Here is a 19,504-nt window from a genome sequence, read left to right on the forward strand (position 1 = left end):
TCCCTGGGCCAGGAACCAGGAGGAGAGAATGTTGTGAATTTCTATCCTGGACTCACAGTCAGGGCTTTTGTAAACTGCTGTTCCAGGCTGTGAGAGAAGGCGGGCAGCATTTGCAGGCCGCAAACTCACACCCAACATCACATCCAGGTCTGACACACTCACTCCATTCATCAGGAACCCAATATCATCGGCCTTTCAATGTGGAAGGAGAAATGTTTGTCTGTTCTGTCTGTGGGAAAAGATTTCAAACATTAGTGTGACTGGAAAAGCACTGAGACACACACACACCCGCGTGAGTGTGTTCCAGTGCATTGACTGTGGAAAGAGCTTTAACCAGTTACACAGCCTGAAAAAACATCGCACCATTCACAGCGGGGAGAAACCGTACACGTGTTCTGTGTGTGGACGAGGCTTCAACTGATCGTCCAACCTGGAGAGACACAAGGACACCTGCACCATGGAGAAACCATGGAAATGTGGGGACTGTGCAAAGGCATTTAATTATTCATCTGACCTGATAAATCATCAACGCAGTCACACCGGGGAGAGGCCATTCATCTGCTCTGTGTGTGGGAAGGGATTCACTCGGTCATCCCACCAGCTGACACACCACCAAGTTCACATCGGGGAGAGGCCATTCACCTGCTCCGTGTGTCAGAAGGGATTCACTCATTCATCCAACCTTCTGACACACCATCGAGTTCACACTGGGGAGAGGCCATTCACCTGCTCCGTGTGTGGAAAGGGATTCACTCGTACATCCGACCTTCTCAAACACCAGCGAATTCAAACTGGGGAGAGGCCGTTCACCTGCTCCGTGTGTGAAAAGGGATTTAATCGATCATCGAACCTGCTGGCCCACCATCGAATTCACACTGGGGAGAGGCCGTTCACCTGCTCCGTGTGTGAAAAGGGATTTAATCGATTATATAACCTGTTGACACACCAGCGAGTTCACCTGTGTCTGCAGGGGTTGGATTCTGCTCTTAGTCACATCCAAGATTGAACCATCTTCATTATGACAGTTGGGTTTTGTTTTTGCTGATATTAATAACCTTATAACTGGGTTGGAGTTTAATATTCTGGATAAATAGCTGTTTGACTTGTCGGGCTGCTGTGTTCCTTTAAGAACCACTGTCTGGTCTTTCCCCGTAATTTCTGATGAGAGTCCCTGAATTATTTTACAATAAAATTATGACCTTTTACTTCAATCCTAAATTGATCTTTGGTACAAAATCTATAATTCCGTGTCTAAAAGGTTCCATTGATTAACATCTCCAATGAGAAAGTGCTGATTAATCCTTTGCAGACAATTCTTACTGACATGCACATTACACACAGTGGCACCTCCATCATCCACCAGAAAGAAGGGAAATGGGAATCAGAGACCCTTAAGTGTTGCCCCTCCTGTCTGGTACAGCAATCCTGTTGGCACGGGAATGAAGACATGTCCAGTCGAAGTAATGGGATGAGTTAAAGATATTTACTCAGATGGGCGGGTGGTGGGAAGTGGTGTTCCACAGGGATCGCTGCTAGGATCACTGTTCACCATTTACATAATTGATTTGGACTTGAGAATCAGAGGTACAATTTCAAAATTTGCAGATGGCACAAAATTGGGTGGTGTAGTTAATAATGAGGAAGACTGTGATAGCATCCTTGTAGAATTATTTAGTTGTGTTAAGTAAATAGCAGCATCTTTTGATTTGCTATGACTGATCACATCACCATAGAGTTATGTGCAAAACAAAAATCATTTAACAGCTCCCAAATTCAGAATTGTCAGATTCAAACTCAACTTTTTTCAAGTACAATCTAACATTTCAAAAATTATAATGGATGTCGGCGAGATATTAGGACTGTTGTTTAACACAATCCAAATACAGTGACACATAGAGAGATGGGCAAGTGTAGCTTCACAGTAAAACCTTTCAAGCCTCACTAAAAACTGGCAGACTGTTGACTAATGGAGTTGTGATCTTTGTAAATTAAGAAAGGAAATGCATGGAAATGTGTCAAAGAGTTCATTTACAGAGTGGGACATCATCTCCTGTTGATTTCTGTTTCTGACACTATGCAACAGAAAAAGATAATTACAACACGACAAGTCCTCTGCGATAGGGGGATGTTTTCTCTCTTTAAAGAGCCATGAAATAATTCATCCGTACCTTGCACTCCCTGCATGGTCTGTGTGGATCGACAGCCGGATCCTCTGCTGGGATCCACTGTGGTGTCTCACGGGGGCCATCACAACCATCAAAGATTTACTGATAGATTAACTCCTGTGTCCTCAGCCCACAGGTTTAACTCTATGGACAGTAAGTTCTGGAATGTAATCCTTTTTAGTCAGTGGCATTTCTCTATTTGGAGTTCCAGCTCTTACTCCTTCCCCTAGTTTACCAGGAGTTCACTGATCAGGTGTCCCTTCATTTATTTGCGAAGGTTGTTATTTTCTCCATCCTGGGATCCCGGGTCTGCAGTAGTGGTCGCAATATGTGGTTATAATGGAATGGACACCAGATTGGAAAGTCTGTCAATCTATGTCTGCCCTTCTGTCTGTTCCCTCTGTCCCGCAGAGCTGTATTAGCGGGGTGTATTTGCACTTCCGGGAGCATAGCCATTGGTCACTCTTAACCTTCTGCCTTGAACACAATTATTCTCAGACCATTCATCATGTTCCCTCCAAACTCTCCGGGATTCTGGCATTACAATGTGGTACAATACACACAACAATGCCTTGTTATTATCTCATGTGTGTTCTTAATGTGAACCATTACTGTTATGTATTTAACCCCTTGTAACCTGTATTACACTACCACCCAAGGGTCGACCTGTTTGAGTCCCAAGGGATCCCAGCATCCCTTGGGAGCACGGTATATAAGCAGGCCACTCACGAAGTACCTGCAGTCTGGAGTCTTATTGAAAGAGCCAAGGTCACACTTGCTCATTGTACACAGTACTCAGTTTCATCCTTTATTATAAACGTATCAATTGGCGACGAGGTAATGAACAACAGCGTGAAAATGCAAGGAACAACTGGTATCCTGGAGAAGTACTCAGAACGGGACGATTGGGAGGTCTTCGTGGAGAGACTCGACCAATACTTTGTGGCCAACGAGTTGGAAGGAGACGAGAACGCTGCCAAACGAAGGGCGATCCTCCTAACTGGCTGTGGGACAACAACCTATGGCCTCATGAAGAATCTCCTAGCTCCGGCAAAACCAACAGCTAAATCCTATGAAAAATTGTGTATGGTGGTCCGAGAGCACCTAAATCCTAAGGAAAGCGTTTTGATGCGAGATATCAGTTCTACATGTGTTAATGAGCAGAGGGCCAGGAAGTGGCGAGCTATGTCGCCAAACTAAGGCGCCTCATAGAAACATAGAAAATAAGTGCAGGAGTAGGCCATTTGGCCCTTCGAGCCTGCACCACCATTCAATAAGATCATGGCTGATCATTCCCTCAGTACCCCTTTCCTGCTTTCTCTCCATACTCGTTGATCCCCTTAGCTGTAAGGGCCATATCGAACTCCCTCTTGAATATATCCAATGAACTGGAGAATTCTACAGGTTAACAACTCTCTGAGTAAAGAAGTTTCTCCTCATCTCAGTTCTAAATAGCCTACCCCTTATCCTAAGACTGTGTTGCCTGGTTCTGGACTTCCAACATCGGGAACAATCTACCCGCATCTAACCTGTCCCGTCCCATCAGAATTTTGTATGTTTCTATGAGATCCCCTCTCATCCTTCCAAACTCCAATGTATAAAGGCCCAGTTGATCCAGTCTCCCCTCATATGTCAGTCCGGCCATCCCGGGAATCAGTCTGGTGGACCTTCGCTGCACTTCCTCAATAGCAAGAACATCCTTCCTCAGATTAGGAGACCAAAATTGAACACAATATTCCAGGTGATGCCTCACCAAGGCCCGAAACAGCTGTAGTAAGACCCCCCTGCTCATATACTCAAATCCCTAGTTATGAAGGCCAACATACCATTTGCCTTCTTTACCGCTTGCTGCACCTGTATGCCAACTTTCAATGACTAATGAACCATGACACCCAGGTCTCATTGCACCTCCCCTTTTCCTAATCTGCCACCATTCAGATAATATTCTGTCTTTGCGTTTTTGCCCCCAAATTGGATAACCTCACATTTATCCACATTATACTGCATCTGCCATGCATTTTCCCACTCACCTAACCTGTCTAAGTCACCCTGCAGCCTCTTAGCGTCCCCCTCACAGCTCACACCGCCACCCCGTTCAGTGTCATCTGCAAACTTGGAGATATTACACTCAATTCCTTTATCCAAATCATTGATGTATATTGTAAAGAGCTGGGGTCCCAGCACTGAGCCCGGCGGCACTCCACTAGTCACTCTGAAAAGGATCCGTTTATCCCGAGTCTCTGCTTCTTGTCTGCCAACCAGTTCTCTATCCACATCAGTATATTACCCCCAATACCATGTGCTTTGATTTTGCACACCAATCTCTTGTGTGGGATCTTGTCAAAAGCCTTTTGAAAGTCCAAATACACCACATCCATTGGTTCTCCCTTGTCCACTCTACTAGTTACATCCTCAAAAAATTCCAGAAGATTTGTCGAGTATGATTTCCCTTTCATAAATCCATGCTGACTTGGACCGATCCTGTCACTGCTTGCCAAATGCGCTGCTATTTCATCCTTAATGATTGATTCCAACATTTTCCCCACCACTGATATCAAGCTAACCGGTCTATAATTACCCGCTTTCTCCCTCCCTTTTTAAAAAGTGGTGTTACATTAGCTACCCTCCGGTCCATAGGAACTGATCCAGAGTCGATAGACTGTTGGAAAATGATCACCAATGCAGCCACTATTTCTAGGGCCTCTTCCTTAAGTACTCTGGGATGCAGACTATCAGGTGACATACTGGTTACAGGCCGGGACACCATTGAGCACTTGAAGATTCTGGAAGAGGTTCTTAATCGGTTGGATCGCGTGGGGCTCACGTTGAAACACTCGAAGTGTGTTTTCCTGGGAAGAAGAATCGCAGCAGACGGCATCAGACCCACCGACGTCAAGACGGAGGCCATCAAGAACGCGCCGAGACCACAGAATGTGATGGAGCTGCGATCGTTCCTGGGACTACTTAATTAATTGAGTAATTTCCGACCTGGTTTAAGCACCCTGCTAGGGAAATGACTGGGTATGGGGGAATTCACAAGAGGCTGCCTTTAAGAAAGCCAGAAATCTGTTGTGTTCTGTATGGCCCTTGTAAAAGATTAGTGCTTGCTTGCGATGCGTCGTCATACGGGGTCGGGTGTGTGTTACAACAGTCTAATGAATCAGGGATTTTGCAACCGGTCGCTTATGTGTCCAGGAATTTGTCCAAGGCCAAAAGGGCCTACAGCATGATTGAAAGAGACTCTGGTGTGCGTTTATGGGATAAAGAAAATGCACCAGTACTTATTTGGCGTCAAGTTTGAGCTTGAAACTGACCACAAGCCGCTCATATCGTTGTTCTCTGAGAGCAAAGGGATTAACACCAATGCCTCTGCCCGCATCCAAAGATGCCGCTCACACAGACCGGGCACAGAGAACTGCACAGATGCTCTCAGTCAGCTGCCATTGCCCACCACCGGGGTGGAAATGGCACAGCCTGCGGACTTGCTCATGATAATGGATGCATTCGAAAATGAAAAGTCCCCCATTATGGCCCGCTAGATCAGGACCTGGACCAGCCAGGATCCTTTACTGTTCTTGGTAAAAAAAACTGTGTCCTCCACGGGAGCTGGTCCAGCATCTCAGCGGAGATGCAGGAAGCAATTAAGCCGTTCCACAGGTGCAAAGACGAAATGTCCCTTCAGGCAGACTGTCTGTTGTGGGGCAATCGCGTGGTCTTGCCAAAGAAAGGCAGATACGTTCATTTGTGAACTGCACAGCACCCACCCAGGCATTGTAATGATGAAAACCATAGCCAGATCCCATGTGTGGTGGTCTGGCATCGACTCAGATTTAGAGTCATGTGTGCGCCAGTGCAACACTTGCTCTCAGCTGAGCAATGCACCCAGAGAGGCACCGCTAAGTTTGTGGTCGTGGCCCTCCAAACTGTGGTCTAGGATCCATGTGAAATATGCGGGCCCATTTCTAGGCAAAATGTTTTTGGTTGTCATGGACGCTTACTCAAAATGGATTGAATGTGCAATAACGTCTGCAAGCACGTCCAGCGCCACTATTGAAAGCCTACGAACCCATGTTTGCTATGCACGGCCTGCCTGAGGTCCTAGTCAGGCAGGCCGTGCGACTGGGTTGACTTCACGGGGGGAGCGATGTTATGTATTTAACCCCTTGTAACCTGTATTACACTACCACCAGAGGGCCTACCTGTTGGAGTCCCAAGGGATCCCAGCATCCCTTGGGAGCACGGTATATAAGCAGGCCACCCATGAGGTACCTGCACTCTGGAGTCTTATTAAAGGAGCTAAGGTCATTATACAAAGTACTCAGTTTCATCCTTTATTATGAGCGTATCAGTTATAAACTGGGATTGTTGTTGGTTGCTGTTTAAATGTTTTAACAGACCAGTTTTTTCTATTCGGTAATATTCCACCAGTGTACCTTGGCTGCAGTGTGTACCATCTACAAGATGCAGAAACGACCCAAGGCTTCCAGCACCTAGAGGGACAAGGGCAGCAGGCGCATGGGAACATCATCTCCTCCAAGTTTCACACCATTCTGACTGGGAAATAGATCACTGTTCCTTCATGGTCGCTGGTTCAAAATCCTGTAACTCCCTAACTAACAGCACTATGGGAATATAGTCACTAAACGGACTGCAGTTGTTCAAGGAGGTGGCTCACCACCATCTTCTCACCGGTGTTACGTATGTAACTATGTAATACTTGCCACCAGAGGGCGCGACTGTTGGAGTCCTAATGGTCACCTGCACACATGAGCAGGGCCAGTATAAAAGTTTGGCTGCCATATTGTTTAGGCACGCTGGAGTTGTAATAAAGATGACTAAGGTCACACTAAGTTTAGCTCACAGTACTCACCCTCGTGGAGTTCTTCTACATAATTGGCGACAAGTAATAGAATACGAACCTTCACGCAACCATGGCTGCCGTTGGAATATTAGAGAGATTCATAGAGGGTGATGATTGGGAAGCCCTCATCGAGCATCTCGACCAGTACTTCATGGCCAACGAGCTGGAAGGAGACACTAATGCGGTGAAGTGCAGGGCGGTTCTCCTCACCAGCTGTGGGCCTAAAATATACGGCCTCATCAAGAATCTGCTTGCACCGACAAAACCAACGGAGAAGAAATATAGAGAGTTGTGCACTCTAGTTCGGGACCACCTCAAGTCGAAGGAGAGTATCCTCATGACCAGGTATCGTTTTTACACGCACCATCGCTCCGGGGGCCAGGACGTGGTGGATTATGTCGCCGACCTGAGATGCCTCGCGGGACCTTGCGATTTTGGAGCTGCGTTGGGGGAAATGCTGCGGGACTTTTTCATGCTGGGCACCAGCCACGAGGTCATTCTTCGAAAGCTGCTGGCTGCCGAAACCCTAGACCTGAGCAGGGCCTTCGCGATCGCCCAGGCATGCATGGCCATGGACGATAACACCAAACAGATATCTTCTCAACATCGAAGCTCACCAACAAGTGCATAAAATGATGTTGCCAGCAGGCTGAACTGCATATGGCAGGGCCTATACGTCTGCGGCTGCAACACCCGTGATGACTCAGAGTCTGCCATCGGGGGTGAATGTGAATCCATTAGCACCGTGTTGGTGCTGCGGGGGTAATCATCGGGCCCATCAATGTCGGTTCAAGCACTACGTGTGCAAAGGCTGCGCAACAATGGGGCACCTCCAGCAAATGTGCAAACGTGCTGCGACACACCACGTGGCAGATGATGATTGATCCGGCACCGATCACGCAGCACAGGCAACTCAACCCAAGGAATAAGTGTATGGAGTACATACCTTCACCACCAAGAGCCCTCCTATAATGCTGGAAGTCAAATTAAATGGAGTTCCAGTATCTATGGAGTTGGACACGGGTGCAAGTCAGTCAATAATGAGCCAGTAGGCTTTCGAGAAACTGTGGGACAATAAGGCACAAAGGCCCAAACTGAGCCTGATTAATGCAAAGCTGCGTACTGACACCAAAGAGCTCATTCCAGTAATTGGAAGTGTGGCAGTGAAGGTCTCGTATGATGGAGCTGCGCATGACGTATCACTGTGGATTATTCCAGGCAATGGCCCATCGCTCTACGGCAGAAGCTGGCTAGAAAAGATTAGATGGAATTGGAACGACATCAAAGCACTATCTTGAGTGGATGACGCTGAGCAAGTTTCCGTCGCTATTCGAACCAGGCATCGGCAACTTCACAGGCTCCAAGGTACAAATCCATCTAGGCCCCAATGCACGGCCCGTCCATCACAAGGCTCAGGCAGATCCATCCATGATGAGGGAGAAAGTCGAGATCGAACTCGATGGAATCATATCGGCAGTCGAGTTCAATGAGTGAGCCAGTCCAATTGTTCCTGTGTTGAAAAACGATGGCACGGTCAGAATTTGCGGAGACTACAAGGTAACGAATAAGTGAATCTCACTCCAGGACCAGTAGCCGCTGCCCTAGGCGGATGACCTGTTTGCAACTTAAGCGGGGGAGGGGGGGACCTAACCTCTGCCTACATGATACAGGAGCTGGCTAAATCTTCGAAAAGACTGACGTGCATCAACACACACAAAGGGCTGTGTATATACCACAGATGCCCTTTCAGGATTCGCTCAACTGCAGCCATTTTCCAGAGAAACATGGAGAGTTTGCTGAAATCTGTGTCGCACACTGTTGTGTTTCAAGACGAAATGTTAATCACCGATCGTGACACCATTGAACACCGACACAACCTGGAAGATGTTCTGAGTCGCCTAGACAGAGTGGGACTCAGGCTGAAACGCTCCAAGTTTGTTTACCTAGCGCCAGAAGTCGAATTTTTGGGGAGAAAGACTGCAGTAGACGGCATCAGATCCACGGACTCAAAGACAGAGGTCATCAAGAATGCACCCAGACTACAGAATGTGATGGAGCTGCTTTCGTTCCTGGGACTCCTCAACTATTTCAGTAACTTTCTACCTGGCTTGAGCACGTTGTTAGAACCTTTGCACATGTTGCTATGTAAGGGTGATGACTGGGTTTGGGGCAAAAATCAAGACACAGCTTTTGAGAAGGCCAGGAACCTGCTATGTTCAAATAAGTTACTTGTACACTATGACCCATGTAAACGTTTAGTGCTAGCTTGTGACGCCTCATCGTACAGGGTCGGCTGTGTGTTACAGGAAGCCAATGTATCAGGCAACCTCCAACCGGTTGCATACACGTTTAGAACTCCGTTTAAGGCTGAGAGAGCCTATAGTATGGTCGAGAAAGAGGTGTTAGCATGTGTATATGGGGTTAAGAAAATGCACCAATACATATTTGGACTTCGGTTTGAGCTTGAAACTAACCACAAGCTGCTCATTTCGCTGTTTTCAGAGAGCAAAGGTATAAACACCAATGCTTCGTCCCGCATCCAAAGATGGGCACTAACATTATTTGCTTATGACTATGTTATCCACCACAGACCAGGCACTGAAAACTGTGCCAATGCTCTCAGCCGGCTACCATTACCCACCACTGGGGTTGAAATGGCGCAGCCCACAGACTTACTATTGGTCATGGATGCTTTTGAGAGCGAGGGGTCACCAGGATCCTGTGCTATCGTTAGTAAAGAGTTGCATCCTAAATGGGAACTGGTCGGCCGTTCCCAGGGAAATGCAAGATGAAATTAAGCCAGTCGGATTGTCTCGTATGGGGTAATCGCGTAATTTTGCCCAAAAAAGGCAGAGAAACGTTTATACGCGACCTACACAGTACCCACCCAGGCATTGTCATGATGAAGGCAATTGCCAGGTTGCATGTTTGGTGGCCCGGCATTGACTTGGACTTGGAGTCATGCATGCATCAGTGCAACACTTGTTCACAACTGAGCAATGCACCAAGGGAGGCTCCACTGAGTCTGTGATCATGGCCCTCCAAACCGTGGTCCAGAACCCACATAGATTTTGCCGGCCCCTTTCAAGGAAAGATGTTTTTAGTAGTAGTATACGCTTACTCCAAATGGATTGAATGCGTAATCATGTCACTCAGCACGTCCACAGCCACCATTGAAAGCCTCTGGGCCATGATCGCCACCCATGGCTTGCCAGACGTCCTTGTCAGCGACAATGGACCATGTTTCACCAGCTTGGAATTCAATGAGTTTATGACCCGCAATGGCATCAACCATGTCAGGTCTGCTCCGTTTAAGCCCGCGTCTAATGGTCAAGCGGAGCGGGCAGTCCAAACAATCAAGCATAGCATGAAACGCGTGACAGACAGTTCCCTGCAGACCCGCTTGTATCGCATTCTGCTCAGTTACCAGACGCAACATCAGTTGCTTACCGGGGTTCCCCCGGCAGAATTGTTAATGAAGAGAGCCCTCAAAACCAGGCTCTCTCTTGTTCTCCCGGATCTTAGAAACATAGAAACATAGAAAATAGGTGCAGGAGTAGGCCATTCGGCCCTTCTAGCCTGCACCGCCATTCAATGAGTTCATGGTTGAACATGCAAATTCAGTACCCCCTTCCTTCTTAACCCCCCTAGTAGTCAGGACTTCATCTAACTCCCTTTTGAACATATTTAGTGAATTGGCCTCAACGACTTTCTGTGGTAGAGAATTCCACAGGTTCACCACTCTCTGGGTGAAGAAGTTTCTCCTCATCTCGGTCCTAAATGGCTTACACCTTATCCTTAGACCGTGACCCCTGGTTCTGAACTTCCCCAACATTGGGAACATTCTTCCTGCATCTAACCTGTCTTAACCCGTCAGAATTTTAAACGTTTCTATGAAGTACCCTCTCATTCTTCTGAACTCCAGTGAATACAAGCCCAGTTGATCCAGTCTTTCTTGATAGGTCAGTCCCACCATCCCGGGAATCAGACTTGTGAACCTTCGCTGCACTCCCTCAATAGCAAGAATGTCCTTCCTCAAGTTAGGAGACCAAAACTGTACACAATACTCCAGGTGTGGCCTCACCAAGGCCCTGTACAACTTAATGATCATGTGGAAACCCAGTGACCACCAGCAGAACATGTACCACGATCGCGCGGCTGTTTCACGTGACATTGATGTCAACGACCTTGTGTTTGTCCTGAATTACGGTCATGGTCCCAAGTGGGTTGCTGGCACTGTTTTGGCCAAGGAAGGGAATAGGGTGTTTATAATCAAACTGTTAAATGGCCAAACGTGCAGAAAGCATTTAAATCAGACCAAATTACGATTTACTGACAACCAGGAACGACATGAAGAGGACATCACCAGCGAAGTTCCACTAACACACACCCAACCAGCAATCGACCTCTCTGTCAATCACAAGGATGAATCCACCATTCCTGACAGTCCGGTCAGACCAGCTACAGTGCAGTGCGTTAATGGTCTGACCAACTCACACACGCCAGGGTTTGAACTTAGATGATTAACCAGGGAGCGAAGAGCTCAGGATCGCCTCAACTTGTATATAACTTGACTGAAGACTTTTTGGGGCGGGGGGGTGGGGGAGTGATGTTATATATGTAAATGTAATACTTGCCATCAGAGGGTGCGACTGTTGGCATTCTAATGGTCACCTGCACATACGTGCAGGGCCAGTATAAAGGCTTGGTTGCCATACTGTTTAAGCATTCTGAAGTTGTAATAAAGAAGACTAAGGCCACACTAAGTTTAGCTCACAGTACTCAGCCTCGTGGAGTTCTTCTATACACAACAACAGGCAATTAGGGATGGCCAATAAATGCTGGCCTTGCCAGCGATATCCTCATTCCATAAATGAATAAGATTGGGGAATTAATAATGGAGAATAGGGAAATGATGTTGAACAAATATTTTGTATCGGTCTTCATGGTAGAAGACACGAAGAACATCCCAATAGTGGATAATCAAGGGGCTATAGGTACTAATGAAGTTGGGGAGGGGTTAAACTAATATGGCAGGTGGGTGGGAACCTCTGCAGGGAGAGAGAGGGAAGTAGAATGGGGGCAGAAGCAAAAGATAGAAAGAAGAAAAGTAAAAGTGGAGGGCAAAGAATGGAGCTGCGGAATACCAAGAGGCAGAAAACGCTAGTGGGAGTTGTGCACAGACCACCAAACAGTAATAGTGAGGTTGCGGCCAGCATCAAACAAGAAATTAGGGATGCGTGCAATAAAGGAAGAGCATTTATCATGGACGAAATTAATCTACATATAGATTGGGCTAACCAAACTGGTAACAATACGATGGAGGAGGATTTTCTGGAGTGTATTAGGGATGATTTTCTGGATCAATATATCAAGGAACGAACTAGAGGGCTGGCCATCCTAGACTGGGTGTTGTGTAATGAGAGAGGATAATTAGCAATCTAGCTGTGCGAGGCTTCTTTGGGAAGAGTGATCATAATATGGTAGAATTCTTTATTAAGATGGAGAGTGACACAGTTAAGTCAGAGACTAGGATCCCGAACTTAAGGAAAGATAATTTCGATGGTATGAGACGTGAATTGGCTAGAATAGACTGGCAAATGATACTTAAAGTGTTGACGGTGGATAGGCAATGGCAAACATTTAAATATCACATGGATGATTTTCAACAATTGTACATCCCTGTCTGGAGTAAAAATAAAACGGGGAAGGTGGCTCAACAAGGGAAATTTAGGATATTGTTAAATCCAAGGAAGAGGTATATAAATTGGCCAGAAAAAGCAGCAAACCTGAGGACTGCGAGAAATTTAGAATTCAGCAGAGGAGGACAACGGGTTTAATTAGGAGGGGAAGCTTGCCGGGAACATAAAAACTGACTGCAAAAGTTTCTATAGATATGTGAAGAGAAAAAGATTAGCGAAGACAAACATAGGTCCCTTACAGTCAAATTCAGGTGAATTTATAATGAGGAACAAAGAAATGGCAGACCAGTTGAACAAATACTTTGGTTCTGTCTTCACAAAGGAAGACACAAATAACCTTCTGGAAGTACTAAGGGACCGAGGGTCTAGCGAAAAGGAGGAACTGAAGGAAATCCTCATTAGTCAGGAAATTGTGTTAGGGAAATTGATGGGATTGAAGGCCGATAACTCCCCAGGGTCTGATCGTCTGTGTCCCAGAGTACTTAGGGAAGTGGCCCTAGAAATAGTGGATGCATTGGTGATCATTTTCCAACAGTCTATCGACACTGGATCAGTTCCTATGGACTGGAGGGTAGCTAATGTAACACCACTTTTTAAAAAAGGAGGGAGAAAACGGGGAATTATAGACTGGTTAGCCTGACATCACTAGTGGGGAAAATGTTGGAATCAATTATTAAAGATGAAATAACAGCACATTTGGAAAGCAGTGACAGGATCGGTCCAAGTCAGCATGGATTTATGAAAGAGAAATCATGCTTGACAAATCTTATAAAATTTTTTGAGGATGTAACTAGTAGAGTGGGACAAGGGGGAACCAATGGATGTGGTGTATTTGGACTTTCAAAAGGCTTTTGACAAGGTTCCACACAAGAGATTGGTGTGCAAAATTAAAGCACATGGTATTGGGGGTAATGTACTGACGTGGATAGAGAACTGGTTGGCAGACAGGAAGCAGAGAGTCGGGATAAACGGGTCCTTTTCAGAATAGCAGGCAGTGACTAGTGGGGTGCCGCAGGGCTCAGTGCTGGGACCCCAGCTATTTACAATATACATTAATGATTTGAATGAAGGAATTGAGTAATATCTCCAAGTTTGCAGATGACACTAAGCTGGGTGACAGAGTGAGCTGTGAGGAGAATGTTAAGAGGCTGCAGGGTTACTTGGACAGGTTAGGTGAGTGGGCAAATGCATGGCGGATGCAGTATAATGTGGATAAATGTGAGGTTATCCACTTTGGTGGCAAAAACAGGAAGGCAGAATATTATCTGAATGGTGACAGATTAGGAAAAGGGGAGGTGAAATGAGACCTGGGTGTCATGGTTCATCAGTCATTGAAAGTAGGCATGCAGGTTCAGCAGGCGGTGAAGGCGGCAAATGATATGTTGGCCTTCATAGCGAGAGGATTTATCAGCCTTCAATCCCATCAATTTCCCTAAAACAATTTCCTGACTAATAAGGATTTCCTTCAGTTCCTCCTTCTCACTAGACCCTCGGTCCCCTCGTATTTCCGGAAGGTTATTTGTGTCTTTATTAATGAAAACAGAACCAAAGTATTTGTTCAATTGGTTAGCTATTTCTTTGTTCCCCATTATAAATTCACCTGATTCTGACTGCAAGGGACTAATCTTTCTCTCTTCACATATCTATAGAAGCTTTTGCAGTCAGTTTTTATGTTCCCTGCAAGCTTACTCCCATACTCTAATTTCCCCCTCCTAATTAAACCCTTTGTCCGCCTATAATAAATTCTAAATTTCTCCCAGTCCTCAGGATTGCTGCTTTTTCTGGCCAATTTATATGCCTATTCCTTGGATTTAACACTGTCCCTAATCTCCCTTGTTAGCCACGGTTGAGCCACCTTCCCAGTTTTATTTTTACGCCAGACAGAGATGTACAATTATTGAAGTTCATCCATGTGATCTTTAAATGTCTGCCACTGCCACCCGCCATTAACCCTTTAAGTATCATTCACCAGTCTATCCTAGCCAATTCACGTCTCATACCATCGAAGTTACCTTTCCTGAACTTCAGGATCCTAGTCTCTAAATTAACTGTGTCACTCTCCATCTTAATGAAGAATTCTACCATAATATGGTGACTCTTCCCCAAGGGACCTTGCACAACAAGATTGCTAATTGATCCTCTCTCATTGCACAAGACCCAGTCCAGGATGGCCAGCTCTCTAGTTGTTTCCTTGACATATTCGTCTAGAAAACTGTTGTCGGCATTAGGCACCTGCTGAATATATCTAAACTCATATAAGTTTAAAGTGGCCACATATAAAATGGCTGCCCAAGCATGATGAGAACCCCGTTAGTCAAGTAATGAATTGGGGCTGATCGAGCAATGACCGAGCAATGACCCTGTGAGGCCCACTATCAGGAATGCCTTGGATACAAGATACTTATAACGAACTATTATAGTACACTGGTATAATCAGTGACTTCACACAGCCGAACCCCGAGGAATAGAGATAAGGGGAGAACCTGCCTCACATAACGAGGTCATTAATCAGCCCGAGCTGACAAAAACCGAACATACAGCCCCTGAGGTATCAGGGGAATTCTATTGGGTTAAAGAAACCTATATGTAATCTATAATCGTTATGATTGGATTGTGTCCAGCCGAAGTGGGCTGAGTAACTGTAAAGAACTATTGTAAAACATATAAATATCGATGAGTTTCTTTGTTCGTCGGAGACAAGTGCCTGGATCCAGTCCTGAGGCTTCCTCCCCACTAGCGAAAATAAAGGCCGCATTGGCGTTGGAACCGACTTTGAGTGAAGAGTGATTCTTCCGAAAAAACATTCACGCTAACAAAAACCATCCCTTATACACTCCAGGAAATCCTCCTCCACCGTATTGCTATCAGTTTGGTTAACCCAATCTATATGTAGATTAAAGCCACCCATGATAACTGCTGTAGCTTTATTGCACACATCCCAAATTTCCTGTTTGATGCCATCCCCAACTCACTACTATTGTTTGGTAGTCTATTCACAACTCCCACTCGTGTTTTCTGCCCTTTGGCGTTCCACAGCTCTACCCATACAGATTCCACATCATCCAAGCTAATGTCCTTCCTTACTATTGTGTTAATCTCCTCTTTAACCAGCAATGCTACCCCACCTCCTTTTCCTTTCTGTCAATCCTTCCTGAATATTGAATACCCTTGGATGTTGAGTTCCCAGCCTTGGTCATCCTGGAGCATCGTCTCCGTAATTCCAATTACATCATATCCGTTAACAGCCATCTGCGCAATTAATTCATCCACCTTATTACGAATGCTCCTCACATTGAGACACAGAGCCTTCAGGCTTGTTTTTTTTTTAAAACACTCTTTGTCCTTTTAGAATTATGTTGTAATGTGGCCCTTTTTGATTTTTGCCTTTGATTTCTCTGCCCTCCACTTTTCCTCATCTCCTTTCTACCTTTTGGTTCTGCCCCCATTTTACTTCCCTCTGTCTTCCTGCACAGATTGCCATTCCCCTAACATATTAGTTTAACTCCTCCCCAACACCCCGAGCAAACACTCCCCCGGTCCTGCCCAGGTGCAGGCAGTCCGGTTTGTACTGGTCTCACCTCCCCCAGAACCAGTTCCAATGTCCCAGGAATTTGAATCACTCCCTCTTGCACCATTCCTCAAGCCACGTATTCATCTTAACTATCCTGTAATTCCTACTCTGACGAGCACGTGGCACCGGTAGCAATCCTGAGATTACTACCTTCGAGGTCCTACTTTTTAATTTAACTCCTAGCTCCCTAAATTCAACTTGTAGGACCTCATCGCGTTTTTTTACCTATATCGTTGGTACCTATATGCACCACGACAACTGGCTGTTCACCCTCCCCCTCCAGAATGCCCTGCAGCCGCTTCAAGACATCTTTGACCCTTGCACCAGGAGGCAACATACCATCCTGGAGTCTCGATTGTGGCCGCAGAAACACTATCTATTCCCCTTACAATAGAATCCCCTACCACTATAGCTCTCCCACTCTTTTTCTTGCCCTCCTGTGCAGCAGAGCCACCCATGGTGCCATGAACTTGGCTGCTGCTGCCTTCCCCTGATGAGCCCCCCATCTCCCCCAACAGTACCCAAAACGGTATATCTGTTTTGGAGAGAGATGACCACAGGGGATCCCTGCACTACCTTCCTTCCACTGCTCTTCCAGCTGGTCACCCATTCCCTATCTGCCTGTGTAACCTTTACCTGCGGTGTGACCAACTCACTCAACATGCTATTCATGACATCATCAGCATCGCTCCAGATGCTCCAGAGTGAATCCATGCGCAGCTCCAGTGCCGCAATGCGGTCTGTCAGGAGCTGCAGCTGGACATACTTCCTGCACACATCGTAGTCAGGGACACTGGAAGCGTCCCCGATTTCCCACACAGCAAAGGAGGAGCATGGCAAAGGTAATCATGTTGGACAAATTTGCTGGAGTTCTTTGAGGATGTAACGAGCAGGGTGGATAAGGGGGAACCAGTGGATGTGGTGTATTTGGATTTCTAGAAGGCATTCGATAAGGTGCCACATAAAAAGTTACTGCACAAGATAAAAGCTCACGGGGTTGGGGGTAATATAATTAGCATGGATAGAGGATTGGCAAACAGTGACTCGTGGTGTTCTGCAGGGATCGGTGCTGGGTCCTCAACTACTTACAATCTATATTAATGACTTGGATGAAGGGACAGAGTGTAATGTAGCCAAGTTTGCTGATGATACAAAGATGGGTGGGAAAGCAAATTGTGAGGAGGACACAAAAAATCTGCAAAGTGATATAGACAGGCTAAGTGAGTGGGCAAAAATTTGGCAGCTGGAGTATAATGTAGGAAAATGTGAGGTTATCCACTTTGGCAGAAATAATAGAAAAGCAAATTATCCTTTAAACGGAGAAAAATTGCAAAGTGCTGCAGTACAGAGATCTGGGAGTCCTTGTGCATGAAACACAAAAAGTTAGTATGCAGGTAGAGCAAGTAATCAGGAAGGCAAATGGAATGTTGCCCTTTATTTCAAGAGGGATAGAGTATAAAAGCAGAGAAGTCCTGCCACAACTATACAGGGTATTGGTGAGGCCACACCTGGAGCACTCTGTACAGTTTTGGTCTCCGTATTTAAGGAAGGATATACTTGGCATTGAAGGCTGTTCAGAGAAGGTTAACTAGGTCGATTCCAGAGATGAGGGGGTTGACTTATGAGGATCGGTTGAGCCTATACACATTGGAGTTCAGAAGAATGAGAGGTGATCTTACTGAAACTTATAAGATAGCGAGGGGCTTGACAAGGTGGATGCAGAGAGGATATTTACATTCATAGGGGAAACTAAAACTAGGGGACATAGTCTTAGAATAAGGGGCTGCCCATTTAAAACTGAGATGTGGAGACATTTTTTCTCTGAGGGTTGTAAATTTGTGGAATTCTCTGCCCCAGAGACCTGTGCAGGCTGGGTCATTGAATATATTTAAGGCGGAGATAGACAGATTTTTGAGCAATAAGGGAGTAAAAGGTTATGGGGGGGCAGGCAGGGAAGTGAGGCTGAGCCCAAGATCAGATCAGCCATGATCGTATTGAATGGTGGAGCAGACTCCAGGAGCTAAATGGCCTACTCCTGCTTATGTTTCTTTTGGAAGATCCCTCACCGCCCTGGCATTGCCTTTTTGAGGGACTGTGGACTGGTATGGCTGTGTTAGAGAAATCGGGGCCACGTGCTAGGGAGAGACCATAGGGAGAAAGGAGGAAAGGTAGAGGGGGACAGATAGATAGAAAGTGGATAACTGTCAGAGAGAGCTGGCTGATCAGAAAAAGGAACAAAAAACAAAGGAAGCAGATAGAGGGGGAGAAGGGGCGGAGGTGTCGAGGAGAGATGACAGGAGGGATGGAAAACACAAAAATAGAAATAGCCAGATCTTTTTCCTTCCACATTTTGGCTCTCTATAAATTACAGACTGTTTCTATTGTGGCATCAATGAGATTCAAAGTACTCGGTTACATCACATCGAGCTCTCTTCATATAATGGGAGTGGAGATCTGCACTTCACCATAGAATCAGTCACAGACTATTTCATAACCAGGTATAGCTTTTGTTTTCCATTTCTGACAGATAACCAATGAGGAACCATTTTTAACAATTGATCCAACACAATGCTGATGTCGATGGCAGAATGGATAATTTGTGATGTCCAGCTGTGTCCTCTGGTCACTGGGCAGACTGACCCTGGGTTTGTACCTGTAAACCTGCTGTGTCCTCTGGTCACTGGGCAGACTGACCCCTGGGTTGTACCTGTACACCTGCAGTTTGACTTGACCTATCCTGTTACTTACTGTCACCATAAGATAATAAATAGGAACAGGAGTAGGCCATTTGACTCCTTGAGCCTTCAATGAGATCATGGCTGATCTTCTACCTCAACTTCATTTTTCTGCACTATCCCCATAATCCCTCGATTCCCTTAATATCCAAAAATATATTGATGTCTGTCTTGAATATACATAACTTCTGAACATCCACAGCCCTCTGGGAGAGAGAATTCCAAAGATTCACCACTTTCTGAGCAAAGAAATTTCTCCTCATCTCAGTTCTAAATAGCTGACCCCTTGTTCTGAGACTAAGGCACCTGGTTCCAGACTCCTGAGCCTGGGGAAACATCCTCCCTACATTTATCCTATCAAACCCTGTAAGAATTTTGCTGGTTTCAATGCAATCACCTTTCATTCTTCTAAACTGTAGAGAATGTAGGCCTAGTCTACTCAATCTCTCATAGGACAATCACCCCCATCC

General features: G+C 45.8%; 1 pseudogene; it reads left to right on the forward strand.

The window, feature by feature from the left end:
- Window positions 1-73: 73 nt before the first annotated feature.
- Window positions 74-19,504, forward strand: part of LOC139274116 (zinc finger protein 585A-like) — a 120,737-nt pseudogene continuing 101,306 nt past the window's right edge.

The sequence above is a fragment of the Pristiophorus japonicus genome, chromosome 9 (assembly GCF_044704955.1).
Source record: "Pristiophorus japonicus isolate sPriJap1 chromosome 9, sPriJap1.hap1, whole genome shotgun sequence".
In the NCBI taxonomy this organism is placed as follows: domain Eukaryota; kingdom Metazoa; phylum Chordata; class Chondrichthyes; family Pristiophoridae; genus Pristiophorus; species Pristiophorus japonicus.